General features: G+C 38.6%; 1 protein-coding gene and 1 long non-coding RNA gene across 9 annotated transcripts in view; both read right to left on the minus strand.

Moving 5' to 3' along the window:
* Positions 1-20,030, minus strand: part of DLGAP2 (DLG associated protein 2) — a 458,493-nt gene that overhangs the window by 337,998 nt on the left and 100,465 nt on the right. The window lies entirely within an intron of this gene.
* On the minus strand, positions 3,553-4,767 carry LOC143693694 (uncharacterized). Its single transcript, XR_013181631.1, has 3 exons — positions 4,638-4,767; positions 3,936-4,004; positions 3,553-3,858 (listed from the first exon to the last, which is right to left on the minus strand). It is a non-coding gene; the product is annotated as an uncharacterized LOC143693694 (long non-coding RNA).

Genomic DNA, 20,030 nt, shown 5'->3' on the forward strand with positions numbered 1-20,030 from the left:
GCTGAAGTGCAGCAATGTTCACCAAAGAGTTCTCTTTATGCCTGAGATGTACAAGGACAGTGGTCCCTTTTTTCTCTTGTGATTACCAGCTATTTTGCAGTCAGCACTGCATTTTTTAGTGCCATATCTGCAATATCTTCAGCAAGAAGAGCTGCTTGGAAAACTAAGCCATGGCTGTGCAGGTGTACAAACTTGCACAACCACATTTTATTTCTGCAGTTAGATTCAGGAATTGGGCCTGAGTCTGTCTGTGTCTCTTTGGCATAGGCTTTTAGCCCCAGTGATCAAGAGGAGTGCTAGGAAAAGAAGTAGTTGCTTTTGAATTATGAACAGTCATGAGCACAGTCCTGTCCAATAGCATTAGTATTTCCTCTGGGTTCCAAGATTTTTGCAAAGAAACTGAAAATCCCCAATAGCTAATATGTCCTGTTGCTTTTGGTGGGACTGAAACCAGGGCTGTAGTTGTGTTCTGGGCACAACATCCTTTATAGTCCCATGGGAAGACCAAGCTGAAGTTCTAAATGAACCACAGCAGGAGGCCACAAAGAACATTATCAAATTCTCAAACTAATTAAGTATGTAAGTACTTAATCATACAAAGTGCTTCTGCATTAAGCTACTCAACACATTAATTACTTAACCCCTGAAATATCATTGTGAATATATGCTTTTTTGTTGCTATTTCATAGGAGGGCAGATGGGTGCTTGGAGAGGCTATACTATATTTCCAAGATCTAGAGTCAAATCCTTTCACATACAGACCTTGCTGGAAAGCCTGGGTAAGGACAGCTCTGACAGCTCCTGCTCCAGAAGAGCATTATTAGTTCAGAATCAGGGAATATTCTGATTCAGAAGGGACCCACAAGGATCATCAAGTGCAGCTCTTAAGTGAATGGCCCACGCAGGGATTGAACCCACAGCCTTGGTGCTTTTAGCACCTGGGTCTGACCAACTGAGCTAATCCCAGTTCAAATCCTAGAGCATCTTGAATGAAAAGAGATGCCAGGGAACCTGCTGGCAACTGGGAGACCCTGTTCTTGCCTCCTGGGCCACTTTGGGAGATAAATACAGAACAAAATTACAGACTTTCTAGGTACTAGAAAGATCTCAGTGACTGTCTTCTGACCCAGAGTCCTACAATTTCTCAGACTAAGGATGCAACAGAAGGTAGCACAGAAAAGAAGTCTCACATCACTTGGCTTTTAAGATAGAAATTTTAAAAACCCATGAAATGAGGTAAATTATTGTCATATTGTATTATACTAGTGTGCTGATAACAGTAAGAATTTAATCTATTTCCTACCATATAACTTCCTAGCATTCAAAAACTACTACATGAATAGGTGTGCTTCTACATTTCTTAACACAGAGCTCATTTCTGGATCCTCACATGGAACATTAATAGTTTCTTCTGCTTAGCTCAGGACACCAGAATTACCTTGTTTGATGGGATTTTCCCGTAACATCAATCTGAATGCCAAAAACACCTGGGCCTAGCGTAACCTTTTTGAATTCATTGACACAAACTCACAAAAGTGTTCTGGGTTCAACCCTTAGTGATGATTTCAGAGTGACTGTGAAGCATTAGGTACACAACACAGTCTCTGAACGTGAGCTGCAGTGACAACATGTGCAATACAGCCAACAGGGAGGGAAGAGGAAGGCTATATATGACCATCCTAATGGCTACACACTTTACAGCACAGGGTTAAAATAAATGCTTTGCTATTCCTCCATATCTGTAATTTCTCTTGAATGCCTCCAAGAAGAATTGCAGTCACAATCTGTTTGGCTTCAAGGAGGAAAATATACAGCTTATGGGCATGTATGTACACAGGTCCTTAGTAACAAGACTACACTTAATAACTTCTTTAATTTTTGGTCAACCCTGAGCTAGTCACACAGTTGGACTAGGTGATCATTGGAGGTCCCTTCCAATTAAAATAATTTATTCTTCTGTTCCGTTCCATTCCATTCCATTCCATTCCATTCCATTCCATTCCATTCCATTCCATTCCACTCCACAGAGCTGGGCACACCAGCCACAGACCCCAGGGCAGGCAGGGTGGTGCTCAGTCTAGCTGGGGGCTGGACATCACAGTTGCTTTGGACTAATGGCATTTGAAAAGGGATTTTTTTTCCTACAGAGCCCCATTAAAGAGCACATCTACTTACAATAAAAATGGAAAGGATAGTAACCCTGCACTTTGCAGACTCTTAGCATTTTTTTATTGAAAGAGCACTCACTGCAGCAGTAGCCTTTGTTCATACTTCCCAAATCATGAAGGTTAATGGGGTCACCCTTCAATGAGGTGGCAAGAAAAGCCCTATTGGATTCAGAAAACAATCTCTTTCTCAAAATAATAAAACTGGATAGATTTCTCTCTAATAGAAAGGTATTTTTCATGGACTGGATACATCTTGCATAGACCACCAGAAACAGGATAATCTTCAGCCAGTACTAAGCTAAATATATATGTATCCCTAACTCAAAACAACTTTAAAGATGTGTCACAGAAGACTGCGTCCATGCCAAAATAGAACTGTGGATTGAAAAGACATTTTCAAAAGGTGTGTGTGTAAAAGGCTCAAAGATACTTCTCAGTTCAGGGAACAAAGTTTGCATTTTGGTTTTTTTCATTTGCAGAGAGATCATTCAAAGGAAACCAAAACTAAACATTCACTGACACCACAAGGAGCATCCTTAAGGTCCTTCCTCAATTGTAGTGCTTTAGACACACTTAATACCAACAATTTCCAAGTTTTTTTCTGAGCTTTTATTTTCACTTCTTCCATATCCACCATTTTTGGGAGGTTTGTCTTTAACCCAATCTGCTAATGTATTACTAGTGTGCCCACCACTGTGGGAAGAGAATTTTATCCAGCAGCCAACTAAGGAGCTGAGTAGTAGCTGTGAGCTTTATTGTTGCAATATTAATAATTTAAACCTTCTATAAAACAGTTTGTTAGGGATGGGCATGAGGGAGCAAAACATTATAGGGCTTTCTGCAATTTAGTACCTCAGAGTGATGAACAGTAGAGCACATCTCGAAGCACTTGTCTCCAAATCAATGCTTCCTTGCTTGTAAGGCAGAGGCAGGGAATGTTTTATTCACAAGATTTCAGAAATGGCTAAATGCAGCTCAAATGACAAAACTTCTAGAATATGTACTTTACTTAAGCTTTGAACCTGATAGGATCTGTTAAGATTTACACATCTGAGAAAAAGGGATCTTCAGTTCCTAAAGTAGTGAGGTGTATTCAGTCTCTACTGTATTCTAAATTTTGCTCTCCTTATAGTAACTGAAAAAACCTTCTCAATTCCAAACATTTCCAGTAATTCAGAATGGGGTGGAAGTTGGGAACATCCCAGAAAATCTGCATCAATAATACAGGGGTGAGGGGACACCAGTAAAATTCTAGGAATTATTCAAATCTTAGACTAATAACTCTCTGAATGGGGGCAACAAATATTAGATGTAATTTTATCATTCTGTTGAAAGAGCTTTTTGATATGTGAGAACTTTTTGCCAGTGAAAGAGGCCTTTGTCTGCTGGTTTCATTTGCTTATGGTAACAAGAACAAAATACCAAAACTGAAAAATACTAATTTTCAGTGGTCTTTAATAATATAGCTGTATTTGCACATCCAGGACCAAACTGAAAGGCTCCCATCTACATTTCTCAGAGGAAAAAGGATGGGAAGATGTAAGTGTTTATGACTGTTTTGAAAATGGAGCTCTATTCTCTGTAGCTGTTGCCATCTACCAGCTCTTATGTTCATCTCAGACACTTGATAAGTTTGCTTATGTCTTTGTTTAGTCCAAATTAGTTCTGCAGGGGATAAAAGCCAGGAGACCTGTTGGAGAAAAAGTAATAATGTGGAACTTTCAGATGTTGAAAATCAGACTGATTTTCTTTGGAAAGAATACTCACTAGGCTGAAGAAGGCCGTCACTCATTTTCTATAATAATGAAGGCATGAGATGAGGTGTACTTTGATTTCCTGATTATAAAAAAAAGTGAGAATAGCTTTTTACTGTATGTAATGTGAAGAAGAAAACAGTGGTGTTCTACTGGCATTCAAATAAAGTGTATCTGAAATAGTGTTGTATTATGTACAACAGAAAATTAGGTATAGCAGGACTATGCAATATGCTGCCCTTCACCAACACTAGTAAACATCAAATGTTTTCATAAATGGAACAATGGCATCCATTATGTCATCTCAGAATAGATATGCTTCATAATTAATGTTATTAGAAGCGGAAAAGTCTGTTCTGTAAAAGCAGAGCAGTTAAGTGATGCTCATAATCCCTACCATGCAGCCCATTAACCTCAGAAATTTTAAGTAGCTTCGTAGTCATCCATGGCATTTCAGATTTCTCACAGCTTCAAATCTGTGGGCAGCTTCACAAGCTTTTTGTAAAGTTTCTCATGACTAGGACATCTGTAAAATCCCCTCCAGACCTTTCTTCAATTCATCTTGTGTTAATCAGTCAGTAATTGACATATCTGAATAAGGATAAAGGTACATCCCTTAAAACATTGCTCTACTGAATGCAATATCTTTTTAAAAGACTTATAGGTAACTTTATGTGCTGTAAGATATTAAAAGCATTCTGTTTCTTAATCTTACCTTTCTCTTCCCATTTCAATGTGAGTTTTTGATGAGCAGCATTCCCAGACAAGACTCATAGTAAGGAGTCAAAATAATCAGATATAAATCTTCTGCCTTTTACAAACTAATCCACCATTCAACATAGGAGCCCTCACTTTTTACGTGAGATAAATTATTTATTTTAGAGTCACATGAAAAATTGCAACGCTGCCTAACACGTTGCTTAGAGACAACTGATGAATTTTCTTCCTGGATATGTACTTGGGAAATATGAAAGGTAGAATCAGGATGCTAAATTTTGGCATAGTGTTTTTTTGTTAATTCCTTTACTCCATAGAGGGAAGAAACTGGTGAACCTTTGTTAATTCTGATCTCATTAAACTGGCCTTCTTTTCCTAGAAGGAATTGATTCAGGACTCAACTGCAATAGTAATACCACCTTTAAATTACCCCTCACAAATGTACTTGTAGTCCTGACTCCTTGACAAAAATACTTTTTTGTACTTCGGATATGGATATATGAGATGGGCCTAGCTGAAGAAACATATGAGGATTATGTTAGTGGAATTCAGAGATCTGCATGCAGAGAAGAGGATGTCATCTCTTCCTCTCTGGCTGGCAGCACTAAATAATGTTGCACTACATAATGTAAGATAGTATGAAAAAGATACTTGGATACTCAGAGCGTGTTAATATCTAAAGCAGAGATGCAAAAATACACTGGATGTTATATTGCAGGGCATCCATTTGATTATTTTGGTACTAGAGGAGAAGAAACAAAATATTCACCCTCTCAGAAGTCAGATCCTACCTATCTAACTTGCAATTCACCCTGTGTGATGAAAAATCTAGATTTAGAGCTTCCAAATGGCACATGGGTGGACAGTTTTAGCTAATTGGGATTATCCATAAAAAGACCCATGGCTGAGCTCCTCATCCAGGGTTTTGAATCTAAGGCTTCAAATTACAGAAATTTTAAGGACTATTGGTGTTTGCAGTCTTATGAGCAGGGAAAAAAAATCAACCAGATTTGTGATCTGAATATTAGGGAAAGATAGTTGCTTTAGAGCTCGTGTTGTGCTGCACAAGTAAATTTAATAAACTCAAACAAAATTTTCAGTGTCTCATTGGTATTGGGGTAGCTCTGATTTCCTAACTCCTGGTGAGCACAGGCAGCAATCAAACTGAATGGCTTAGTGTGCTTCAATACTGCCATGCCAAACCCTTCTACACCAGCATGAAACTTCTTTTGGCCTGACAGATTTCCTACTCTACATATTGGCCCTAGCTGAAGCACACTTTTTGGCAGAGCAGTCCCCTAAGTCTGCAGGGATTTCCAGAAAAGGCCCCTCTGGAAGCTGCTGCATCCCTGGCAGTGCACAGAGCCCTGGAGCCCCCAGAAGGGCGGGAGAGGCTGCAGCACCCCCTCCGCTTCCGCAGCTCCACCGCCCCGGCTCCGCTCGCAGCCCACGGCGGCTCTGAGTCACAGCTCACCACGTAAAGCTCCATCTGCAGAGGGTTCCTTCTCTGCAAGCAATGGGAGGTGACACTCTGACTAGGGGAAAAAAAGGCAGAATGTGGCATTCATCTGAAGAATGATGCTGTACCAATGTCCCACATCCTCAGTCAGCTCCAGGGTTGATTCAAACTTGTCCAAATGGGGGGTGGAAATTCGTATTTGCTTGACATGCAAGAGAAAACACTCCAAATTAAAGACGAATAACATACATAAAACCTTTTTTTTTTTTTTTTGCTTACCAGTGCTGTCTATGAGTCACTTCTTTTTCTCCCAAAGAGAACTGTAAACTAACTAAACACTAAGTATGTTTGGTAACACAGAATATCCAAATTTGTTAGATACACTTTATAAAGGTCATGTTCTGTAATATCACACTGATCACCACCTGATTAAATTGCCTACTGCTCCAAATTTAATGAGAGACTGAAAAGTCTCAATGGTAATTGGGATAGATGATCCTTTAAAGAGAGAAAGTGAGTGGGTGGTTAGTTGAAGCACATAACAATGCTTATTATTGTGGAGCTGTAAGAAGTCCTTCCTGAGAAAAAACAATTAAAAACTATTTTATTTGGAAAACATTGAACTTTTAATTGTGTTGCTTCACTGAAATCCTGGACAGAGTATCAATTCTCTAACATATGGAGAAAATAAAAATGAACAAATAATTCCAACAACCAATAATCCAGCAGTCTGTCTTCTGTCTACAATTGCATAATATATGGTACATTTATTTATTTCAAAATTTTTAGTATAAAATTTGTCATTATTTTCAGGAACTCTCTAAGTGATTTGTGTCTTGCTCTGTTTTTCTTAGAAGATTTTTACTCCAAACAAAGCCATAGACAGGAAATCCAAGTACACAAAAAGATATAAAGACAAAAAACAACTATCTGACTGAAAATTACAGAACTACTACATTAAGAAAAAAGGAATAATTTAATCTTAACTAATATAATGTCCCTTAAAGACACTAAGTATTCTTTATGCTCTTATAGTAAGATTACTAAAATGTTTTACTGGGGGTTTGAAATGGCACTAAAGTAAACTGCTGTTAAATATGTCATTCAGATGTTCATCAGGAACACTGTGAGAAGGGGTAGTTCTTATAAAAATGGCTCTATTTTTAAAATCATAATTAGATTTTTTTCTACCTAAAAGATTGGGTCAATTTCAAACAAGTATTATTTAAAGGAAATCACATTAACTACATTATATAAAAGATCAAGCAAGGCAATTGCAACAGATATTCTGGGTCCATAATCAACAGAATTACAATATTTTATATCTTTAAGTCTTCAATTCTATTCATATTTCACTCTGACTGCAAAATGCATATTAAAATTCCAGACTTTTTTTTTGAAGTTAAAATGTGCCATGAAAGCAATACTTAAGTTTATATTTAAAAAAAAAAAAGGAGACACTTAAGACCCTGCTTTAAAAATATCATTGAAAACTGGTAATTCAATGGCTCTGAATTAAAGGGAAAAAATAACATAAGAAAAATCTTGTAACTCTGTTTTAGTTCTGTGAAATGATTAGTCCAGCTCTCAGAAGCTATGGCAAGTCTGTATTCTCAGGTCTCAGACAGGAGGATTGCACAAGTCCTCCAGCATAAAAGCTCTTTCAGAAGCCATATTTGATGTTCCTTGTCTGTTCTGTGCCAGGAGCATGTCAAAATACAGATGAATTGTGGTTCAAGACTGGGGCTAAAATCTGTCCTCAAACATATGACTGCAGTTTGTTGCTCAGTTGAAAGGTTGACTTGTTTTCTAGTTTCCAATTTTCTTTTCTTTCAGAGCAGGTATTTTATTTAGAGCCATATCTCGCTGGGTAAAAAGGACAAACATAAACTACCTGGTATAAAATCTCTGACAAGATACTTGGGAGAGTGTCAAAATGTACAAAACAACAGCAAACTCAAGCTATAAGCAGCAGAAGATATTGAAGCATGAGCAACCACCAGCATGAGCAACCTGGCCTCTTCCCAAGCTGCCAGGAGAAATGAACTTCAGTAAAAACTTATTTCTCTTTTTAAGAGAAGGCAACTGTTGGTTCAGGCAATTCCCACCAGGTCTATTATTATTTACAATGGAGGCAGACATCACTCTTGGCTCTTGCTCAAGGAGAACAGGGAGAGGGGGAGAGCTCCAACAACTTTCAGAAGAGAAGAGGCGTAACTCCTTAGAGCACATTCTTGGGTGCAATGGGAAGGGACTTCATTGCTAATGATGGCTTATTAGTGCTATTGCATCTTAAGTTATCACAGAAGGGGTTCAGGTTAAAAGTACATTATCATTTTGAAAATCTTCTGACTTACCTTTCCCTGAAGAGACTGAAGTTCTTTTGCCAAAATCACGAATCAAAATTACCTTTCTCTAGCCCAAGGGTGCTAGCCTACCTCCACAGGCTTAGAGAAGACACCCCAGTTCCTGATAAGAGGTCTGCTCTACCCTCAGACTGAGAAATTTCACACAGAGAGGCTACCCTGGCACCAGCTGTCCCATTATGTCCTGTGATAGGTACAAGAGGCACAGCAGAACAAGATCTGGGCAGGTGAGAGGGTCACAGAGTTGGCATAACCCGCATGGGAACTGCATCCATCAATAATTCAAGTCAACCCTTCAGCTCTTCTAATTTCAGCAAGGGTCACGTAGCACTTGCTCCCTGGTCAGCCCTGGGTGCCCATGCACACGAGGCAAGGTAGTGAGATGGCACCAGCTGGGAGCTTCTAATGCCTGGAACATGCCATTGCCACACTCCAACAAAAAGGAAGCACACCAGATTAAATATCCCCTTACATCACCATATGCTCTTGCCAAGTGGGGGGTCTGAACCTGCTTGAATGTGGTTATGTAATAATGACTGAACTGATTCTGAGGTAGAGGAAGTTTGGAGAGCTGCCTCCTCCCTCTCCCTTAAGCATGGGATAGTGAAGAACACCCATGGCAGAGGCAGCTTTTTCCTTTTAAGTCTCTCCTCATTTTCAGACTTTGAGGAAAAATAAGAATCTACCAATGTTTCTGCTGTAATTGAATATTCAAGCCTATATTTATCAGATGGTTTTCAATTCTGGGAGATAAAGGGAAGGAAAAAATGAAAGGATAGTAAAAAAGAGAGGAAGAAGAGAGACTGCAAAAGCTAGCTTAAATGCTTGAGTCATAGTATTTCTAGGACTGTTTTCATTGCCCAGATTACAGTGGCATTATAGGATCACCATTTAGGAATCAAGTCTGCAAATCACTGTCTTGGAGAAAGACACTCATGAACAGAATAGAGAGAGAAGCAGGCAAGAGCAAGACACTTACAATTACTAAACTAGACAGTGGTTATTCATTTAATCTCTAAAGAGAAAGCATATTTTATTATTCACTCTGTCTAAACTCTGTTCAGTAAGCCTGGTTCTTTTATCCATTGAAGACTGCATTACTGAAGTACGAAATGAATAAAAATAATTAAACATTTTCATTAAACTCATAGTTCCTATGTCACAAAGCTCAAGAATGCCAAGTAGATAAATCTGAACAAACCTAATTTCACATTTCATGATAGGGAGACTCAGGAATAACAAAGCATGACAATATAATAGTGAAAAGGAAAAGAAAAAAAGAAATCCCTGTATCATGTTTGGTTTCATTTTATTCTCTGAGAAGTACACATTGCACTTAATTGTGCAGGCTTTATACTAAATATGAATCATGGAAATCAATGTCAGTTAATTGATTACTGTCAAGAATCTGCTGATCACAGAACTTGTTTCTTCTTGATCTACCTTAACAAAACTGAATATTAATGCACAACAAAAATAGTACTTTTTGCATGCAAAACTTATGTGTTTCACTGAAGACACCCCCACTTCCTCCTACCAAACAGCTGTGTACAATAGTATATTCCAAAAAAATTTCTTTAATGCTAGGACACCAAAGAATAGCTGAGGTAAAAGGAAGTCTTTTTGTCAAATACCTTGTTTAGTAAAGACACTTGCATGTATTTTTATTTAATTTACAAATGTAAAAGCTTGTGTTATATTACATAACTTCTTGCAGGCCAGAATTACTTTACAATTAGGCTATCATCTGAATGAATCTTTAAAGAATTTATGGCTCTTTCTACTCCATCTATTGGTGAAATATATAGAAGCAAGAGAAAAGGTCTGCCTAGGCAAGTATGCATTATGGATAGACATACAAACCTGTTATTAATCAACTATTCATGAGTACAGCCAGAGCAGAGACACATTGAGAAGTGCACTTTCAGTCCAAAATAGGAATAGTAAATTTCCAAATTTATATATAAGCTAAGAACAATATCTAAAAGTATCTGTCTGGTTGGTAGTTGGTACTCCAAATAAAGTATATAGTATCTTGCTATGTGCAAAGGCATGTCTGAAATGCAAGGCTTCTGATAATTCTGTTATGGAGAAAACTTACCTGATGGTGATATATCTCTTGTCTCAATGTCCTAAGTTTAAGCCACAAGCTCACGTTAATGTCTTGATCCATTTCAGCCTATAGGGAATTTGTGAAAGACGGCATTCACCAAATCAGAGTGATTTCAGTGCTACAATGGGTGATTCTGGGATGATTTATTTCAGGACAGCTTTTTCATAAAGCACAAATTGCAACTGCTTAGTGGTGTTCTGAAGAGCCTCCTGGCTGGGAGGGCCTACAATGACCAGGCATGCAGACCAAGCAACAATTTTCTTTCATACTGCAGGAAGTTAATGCATGATGATCAAGTGGTATTCTCAGAAGTTTAATCCATTTTTACTAATAAAGTATTCTTTGTGATCAACAGCTTCCTTTAGATTGTTCACTGTGACTTCTCTTGGCTTATTTTCCTGTTTGTTGTGCAGTGTCCTGAGTGTGTACACACTGCTTTACCCATCTGGCACTAACTTTAAGAGTTAAATCAGCTTCCTCAGGAAGCTACAGAAGTCATTTCCTTACTGAAGGACAGTGGAGCTGTGGCTAGCACCCCTGAAGGAAATGGCATTGCACTGGAGCTTTAGACACAAGATAATCATCATTTGTCTGTATAGAACTAAAGAAAATAAATAGGATTCTTCAATTTCTTATTTTAAAAATATTTAGTTCCAAAGCTCGAAGAAAAGGTGGCTGAAAGCTCTACAGTGATTGCTAAAGCCCTTCCATCATTGAGAAGTGGCAGAACTGAATAACTTCCCCTTGGACCACTGCAGTGAACTCATTGTGCTTCAGCAAGGGGCTTAAAATGACCCAGATTTCTTCATTCAATGCAGACAGCAGCCAAGCTCTCCTGGCAAGCACTGTGGGTGGGAATGTTGATCTGCTGGAGAGTAAGAAAGCTCTGTAGAGGGACCTGGACAGGCTGGACTGATGGCCTGAGGCCACTTTTATGAGGTTCAACCTGAACAAGTGCCAGGTCCTGCCCTTGGATCACCCTGCAGTGCTGCAGGCTGGGGCCAGAGTGTCTGGAAAGCTGCCCTGTGGAAAAGGAGCTGGGGGTGCTGGTTGACCACAGCTGAACATGAGCCAGAGTGTGCCCAGGTGGCCAAGAAGGCCAGTGACATCCTGGCCCAAATCAGCAATAGTGTGGCCAGCAGGAGCAGGGCAGGGATTGTCCCCCTGTACTCAGAACTGGTGAGGCTGCACCTCGAATCCTAAAACTAAACTGTGTTTAGTTTTGGGTCCCTCACTAGAAGAAAGACATTGAGGGGCTGGAGTGAGTCCAGAGAAGGGCAGTGGAGCTGGTGAAGGGTCAGGAGCACAAGTCTGGTGGGCAGCAGCTGAAGGAGCTGTGATCATTCAGTCTGGAGAACAGAAGGTTCAAAGGAGACCTCATTGCTCTCTACAGCTGCCTGACAGGAGGGTGTAGAGAGGTGGGGGTCAGTCTCTTTTCTGACTAACAAGCAGTAGGATGAGAGGAGATGGCCTCAAGTTGCAACAGGGAAGGTTTATTTTGGATATTAGGAAAAATGTCTTCACCAAAAGGGTTGTCAAACATTGAAACAGGCTAACAGGCTTCTCAGAGAAGTGGTGGAATCACTGTCCCTGAAGATATTTAAAAGATGTGTAGATATGGTGCAGAGGTTTGTGGTTAATAGTGGACTTGGCAGCACTGAGTTAATGATGGGTCTTGATCAGAACTTAGAGGTCTTTCCCAAATGAAATTATTCTTTGTTTGTTTTTTTATAAGGGATGCATTGCTTGAACCAGTAGGCATGAAAAATAATTTCTCCTTATTTTAGAACTAAGGTTTCCAAACATGCTCATCAAGTATCACTGAAGGACATCTTTTTTTCTCTCAGGAACAAGCAACAGAACAGATGTTTTTAGGCAAAATATCTACATTACTGGTAGGAGTGGTGGGAGAAAGTGAACTACAGCTAAACATCAAATTCCCAGTCACTAAAGTTCATTTAACAACCTGATTTTCAAGATGCTGAGTTCAATCAGTTATATATAATTTCCTGATGCTGGATGTTCACTTTACCTGAGTATAGCTATGCTAATTATAACATCACTGTACCTTTGCTCTCCACGGGGCTCCTACTTTGCAATGGACCACATTTTAATAAAGGAGAATGTTTTCTTCTGCACCACTGATGCCCATACAGACCTCCTTGCAGAGGTTTCCTCCAGTCCAGCTGCATACAAATGAGTGGAAAGGGGAAAAGTAGCTACAGATCTAATATGACTGAAAGTAAAACTGCAGCCTCTCTTGCTCAGAGGCTGTCTCCTTTTTTTTTACTTCTACTTTCAGAGTATTGTGAACACTGGAGTAAATAATGTTTGCTGCCTCTGTTTTTTTTCTTTTCTATAAAACCATGCTGTAGTAAAATTGAGACTTCTCCAGAAGTCTCCACAAAAATCAAATTATAAGAGATACTTACATTAGTTGAAAATATTAAAGTAAGAATATTAAAATGCCTTTTTCTTCAGTTTTCAAGTTTTCTGAAAGAAATTTGCATTTGCTATTTTCCTAACAAGGCTTTTAGTCATATATCCAACAGAACAGATTAAAGTTTAATTATTTCCCTTCACCTTGCAATATTCAAAATTAAGGTGCTGTCATGAAGAATGTGTATGGAATCTTAACAGAAATAACAATAATAAGGTCTTTTTCTTCTATTCCCACATAACGGAAAATTAATACTATAGAGACAAGAAAACAAGAAAAAGTTTCTTACTAACATTTAATTGGAGGATTTTTACATTTGACAGAAATTAGGGAAAAAATTATGGTTGTATCCTAATTTAAAAAAGTAACAATATCTGTGAATTGCAATATACATTTACATAAACTGGAAACAAGAGGAAACAGTTCATACACTAAAAAGCTAAAATGCTGTATGCAAGTCCTTTCTCCACACAAAAGTATCTTACTGTAACTCTATAGTTTTATATTTGAGGTCAAAAATACTGGTCATAGGTGATCTTGGAGGAATTCCACACTGTCCTCCATGTCAACAAGATCAGAAAGCCACAGAGCTGCTCAGTGAGCACACAAAACCAGTTCAACTAACTCAGATGTCACTAGTCTAGGTGACATGGTTATAATCTTCCCTACTACAGCAATAAATCTATGAATGGAAAAATTACTGCCTTCTCAATCCCTCCAGATTTTCTGTTTATATGCAATTTTGTCATTTTCCTTAAAGCACAGAGGTAGCTATGCGTAGCCCCAGTATAAAATGTGTATTCCTGTTTTAATTAGGTTCATTTGGCAGAAGCTGAGAACAAGCTGGCAGAATGTGGCCTCTCTGGAGGCCACACAGCAGCAACCACTCAGGCATGGGACACCTCTGCCTTGGCAGGACAGTGGCAGGACCTAACCTGGCCCATTCCCAGCACTGCTAGTTCACCCTCAGCTATTCTCATGGATGCTGCTAATGCATTACTACTGTGCCTTATTAACATTTAAGTAAAATTCTCCTGGGAGCAACTTGTAAGACACTGTACATGTTTTTCATCAGACTACAAGATGTGCATGATTCAGTATCCGTTCCCTTTTCAAATCCCGCGTTCCCACCAGCAGAGGCACTACCACTGTGCCAAGATGTAAAGAACACAAAAAGTGGTTGATGAAAAAATGGCCAAAGATCAGTACAGAAAATATGGCTTGAATAAAGTTATCAATTGAAAAAGACCTTTAGAGCCTCTACTCTATATAAAGTAAGTCACTGTCAGCTTTGTTTGCCTTTTTAAACATGAGGTACACAGACTGCTTTGTAAACATGAAGACATCAGATGTCTGTGAGACCACTGAGAAGAAAAAAGAATTCAGGGCATATGAGCTTCTAGGTCATATATTAAGAATTTTCTTGAGAGGCCCAAATGCCCATATATGAGCAATGTCTATTATTATTATCATTATTATGAGGTGTGTATAAGATTACCAAGAGGTTGTGACCTGGTTTTCCAGGAACTAAGTTTTCTACACAGATACACAACTTTTCAAACAGCCTTTCTGGAGCAAAGTGAGCATGAAGGCAACAATATATATAATTTACTGCCTTGACCCAAACATTTGAAGCTAAGCTTTGCTTTGGTTGGCTCAGATTGCCACTCAGAGATGTTTCTAAAATAAAAAAGGGTCCTCTCAGTAATAACATTCAAGTTAAAAAACTGGGTTCAAAGTACGTCTTGTTTCCAGGGAACACCAGTATTGAGTGCAATGGAAGTTCAGAGGTAGAGACTCAAACTTCCTCAGCAAGGAGTGAACCAGGAGTGAGGAGCCTGAGGAAGAGGGGCAGAGGGGGAAGTAAATAGCACCAAAATGGAGAACCAGTGCTGTGGCAGGTTGGAAATGAAACAGAAAGGATGAACCTGATCATCATCAGGAATTTAGGATACTCAGCATCATTCTTCTACTTTCACAGCAAGAACCTCTGAATCCAGCTCACAGACAGACCTGCTGTTATTCAGCCCAGGCCCAAGGTCATTCACAACCTTCCCCAGTATCCCTTTTCTGTACACAAAGGCCTGTGCCACATCAACACCAGCAAGCAAAATTCACCAAGGAGCATCTGCTTCCTGTGAGGGTGACATGCATAACCTGCCCGGGCAATTTTCTGGACATTTCCTCTAAAATAAGAGTGGCTGCATCCAAGAAGCTCTTCTTAGGTTCTGTCCTTATCCTCAGCTACCACTTGTCCTTGTATAGGAATTGCCTGAGACACAGATAGTTTTGGCCCCAAGTAAAAACTGCAGTGGAAAAAACCCTCAATGTTAACGATTCAACACAGAAAATATTAAAATCTGTGGATTGGAAAATAACAATATCTCTGGATCTGTAGGTGATATTTGGATGTTTGCACTGCATGCTTTGTTTGCTAGTACAGAAGTAGCCTAGGTTCTATAGCCTGGTTGAAAACCTACCTATAATTTCTAATTTAAAAGGGGAAAAAAAGGAAAAGAGAATGGAAAAGGAAATGTGAGAGTAACAAAAAGGAAGGAAAAAAGAAGAACTTAGAGAAGCAACCTGAAAAACAAATCAACACAAAATCTGTATAAAAAATGCACTAGGCAGTGGAACCTGTGCATTCTCTAAGATGAAGAAGAGCTCCTCTCAAACTGCTGTAAGGGACACAAATATCTGGCTACTGGCCCAGTAAAAGCAAAAGATCCTGAGGTTTTGCAATTCTCGGTCAAACAAAATACTCCTTTCAGTATAAACCACATGGTTGGACTTAAATCTGAGAGACATGACGTGAAGAGATAAATCATAAATTGGATCTAGTGAGTAATTGTGAAAACAAAAGTTATTTCTTTACTTTGAATAGATCCCTGTTAATACCTAACACTGCAGACCTCTGAGTGCTGGAAGCTGGAACCCCATGCAGTACTGCTGAGAGGCAGCTCTGCACCCCAACATTTGATCACTTGGTTCTTGTGGCTTTACAGTGGGACTTGTAGCTGCACAACTGGGAATTAATACACATTCAAAGTGAGTTTTATTCTGGATTGGTTCTTTGCTGCCATCTTTTGTGTGCTCACACAGATGTTTCCATGACCTTAACAGTGGGGGAGGAACATAGGATCATCAGCCCAGCTCAGAACTCTCTTCCCATGCTGGCATTGCCATAAATCACTTTGGGAGCACGTGGCCAGGCAGCCAATCCCCTCTCAACAGTGCCCTTGTGGAGGCAGCTCTGGCAGTGTCAGCCCACATTTGTGATGGTACATTTGTAAAAACGTTAATAAGAGTAACCAAAAGTTCCAGAAAACCTTTGGGAGATACCACAGTACAAAGAAGAACAATACTTCAATCTCTCTCTTGATTAATTGCTCACTTTTGGATCCTAATTTCACTGCTGAAATAAGATATTATCACAGGCCAGAATTAGTACTATGGGAGATTAGGTTATGACTGAACACAAGTAATTCAAAACACATCCTGCTTTCAGATTACCCCCAAAAAGGGGATGGCAGCCCCAAATTGCCTTCCTCTTGCCCCACTCAGCCTACATATAGAGATAGCTCAGTTTGGCCCTCTTCTCCGAAAGGGCAGTTTCTTACTGCTTGTAGTGTTTCTGCAGCACTGCTCACAGCCAATTACTGCACCATCAGTTTCCAAAATGTTCCCTATCCATCTTACCCTTTCTTTTCAGCAGCTATTGTCAGGAGCTTTACATATTTGAGAGCATAATCTGCCTTTGCTTACTGTTTGTTTTTATTATTATTGTACCATTATAATCTCATTATAGCCTTTTCCAGTTTCAATTATTGTATTTATTTTTTCTGAGTCACTGTAATTGCTTTTAGTTTTTAATAATGTTTAAAATTTTCACTCTCCAAAGCATACGTTATTATTCCCATTATAAAATTAAGTTAAAAGATTGTCAATAGTCTTGGTTTGCACTAGTCTTGGATCAATCTTTTTGCCATGCATGATACAAAAATCCTGCCTTGCCAATGCCTCCAGCCTACAAAGGTAGATTCACTTTTAAACAACAGGCTAATCAGAATATTAGAACTCATTGGAAAATTGGTATTCATATTTGTGTGGAAAAGAAATATTTTACAGAATCCTTAAAGCCTAGGAACATTACAAAGTTATTCTCCAGTCCATCCAAATGTGGGAATTACCAATTTTCTACTCCGGGTGTGATTTATAAAACAACAATTTTTTGACAGGACTCTGAACTTCTGTGACAGAATTAAGCTATTAAGCTTACAAAACATAATCATTTCAATGAAGTGTAATAAAGTAACCCACCTCTGACAGAAAATTAGCAGACATTCTCCTAATTTCCTGATTATTTCTCTCAAATGTGAAATTAAGTGTATACCCACCAATCAGGCACACATGTCCAAAGAAATTAGGTAAGTAAGATCTGAAAATCAGTCCTGCTATATCTTCCTGCACAGAAATCCTGCAATCTCTCAGGAACCCACTTAAAACCAGCACAGCTTTAGTTGGTTGCATGACTTGTCCATGAGGCCCTGTTTGCAAAAGTATTGATTCAAATTGTAATGATGCAGTTTTTAAGTTACCAGAGATATCTTTCTATCACATCACATCACATCACATCAAACTAATTTAGACATTACTGATTTACCAGGAAGGATGTTTTCATAGAAATAGAACTAAATGCAATGATATTGTAATACTTTTAAGAAATGAGCACTTTCTTTTTTCAAATAGCTTTGGACCTAAATTTATCAACAACTTGTCAACCACCTGAGCCCTTTATCTACAAACATTAGACCCACTGTAACAATGACAGAACTTTCATCTGCAACACTAAAAATACTGCACTCTGCTCAGGAAACACTTTTCAATGCTTTTGAGAAACATGTCTCAGCATTTAGTTCCATGCCAATCACATTCATTGTACATGCATCATAAGCATGTAATACTTGCATACTTTTAAAATTTGACTGAATTCAGCAGTTAGGACACAGTACATGCATTTACTTGTGTGCAGAACTAGATTAGGAAATGTTTTGAATATTTTGTGATGCAGGATCACTGGAAGTAGGCAAAGATGTATCTAGTGGATGGGTGTACTTCTCAGCAAGACACAGCTTGACAATCCTGTTAATCCTCACTGCACTTCTGATTCATTCAGAATTGCTGCTATGAAATTGCTCTTCAGCTTGTTCATCTGCATAACAAGTGATCTCTGATCACTTCAGAGCCAGAAAGCTCCATCCATGATAATATCAAGATAAAAGTTAAAAGCTCTGATGCTACAGACAGCTGGGAATAAGAGAGTAATTTAAGTGTAAACTTCAGGAGAATATGCAAGCTAAATTGTACAGGTAACAGTATGTGATAAAGAAACCATTTCAGCCTGCTTCTGAAGCCCTTAATTACCAGAAAAACAACTTCCATACAGTTCATTGTTTCCCAAAGAAACAAAGACCTAGAAAAGATCATGAAATCTTCTAGTTTGGTCACCATTTTTCCACAGATATCTACATTTTACACAAAAACTCCAGTCAATTTGGTTGCCTAAATCATGATCTTTTAAAGAGGCACACATTGGGTGTATGTTGTGGTTGTACTGACAGCAGCCTCTGCACCTTTGCCACTGAAACACCAATGCCCAGAAAAAAATTTAAACAATAAGAATTAAAAAAAAATATCTATAGACAAAATCAAGAGAGGGAAAAGGGAATTTTGTTTTTTTTTTTTTTAATTTAGTTTTACAGCTAATATCTAGCTTTATATTTAGCAAAATTGGCATGCAGCAATTAGTCTTAAAGGTCATCAGTACATGCCCCCTGCTACACAAGTAAATAAGAAAAGTGGACCAGATAAAGACCTTTACACCTACCTGAAGTGCATTAGTAAGGTATTCCAATGACAAGTGCCCTGCAAATTCCCATAAACAGAAGTCAGAAGCCTGGTGTTCTAAAGGGTTATCATTTGGCTAGGTATTGTAGTGCATGTCTCATGCATATTCTAGAAATACACCTCTGACTCCACAGGACTGGCCTCTTGAGCTAGAAGGGTCAACCCAAAACTCTTCAGGAATGAGACAAAACAGATACGAGTGGAGCTGGCCAGAGATGAAAAATCTGCCATGGGAAATAAGTTTCACCAACCATTTCTGTCTCTATTTTCACCATAGCAAAAAAAAATTGCCTTATTTGTAGTTGTCTTGTTCTACTTTTGTCTGACAATTTGAAGATGTATTTGATGTATTTGTATTTGTATTTGATGATGCATTCACTCTGGAGTGATCTGGTTCAACTGAAAGACACCTTTGTTTCTGAAAAGCCAAAGATCAAACTGAGTCTGAGGTAATGCATTTTACCCAGATTTCAAGGGTTTTTTTCCTTTTTTTACATGCCTATCTGTTCTTCCAAGGTCACTTAAAATAGACAAGCAAGAAAACTGTCACGTACTAATATCAAGAACTCCACTGTAATGCTGAAGCCCCCTTCCTGTTCCCTAGCCCTCTGTTTAAATACTGAATAAGTAACTGAGCCCTTCAGCTCCCAGCATGACCCTAAAACAGTGCTGCATCCCATGTCCAGCACCAGAGAATAGAAAGAGTTGAAATTTCCAAGAAGATATTCTTTGCTATTTTAGTTTTATGACCTCCTTTTCTTGGCCCTAATTGGCCATTTAATTTTTACCTGAACAAAGTGTCCACCTTTGTGGACATGAATGACATTAATTCATACACATATTCTAGTCATGGTGTTCTAATTGTTTGTTTCAGATACAATTTTTAAAAGATTTTTTTTTATTTTTACTTTCAGTTGAGTGCTGAATTGGGCTGAGCCTGGTTCTACTTGTTTCACAGCCATTCTAAAAACAATCTCTTTTCACTGCCATCACAGCAACCTTTTGAGATCTGTCTTTCAACCAGTATCTAGCCCATAGCTCTGCTATAATGAAATGATGTTTTTAAAATCATCTGCATCAAGTCAGAAAGCTTGCAGCACTCTATG

The sequence above is a fragment of the Agelaius phoeniceus genome, chromosome 3, assembly GCF_051311805.1.
Source record: "Agelaius phoeniceus isolate bAgePho1 chromosome 3, bAgePho1.hap1, whole genome shotgun sequence".
Taxonomy (NCBI): Eukaryota; Metazoa; Chordata; class Aves; order Passeriformes; family Icteridae; genus Agelaius; species Agelaius phoeniceus.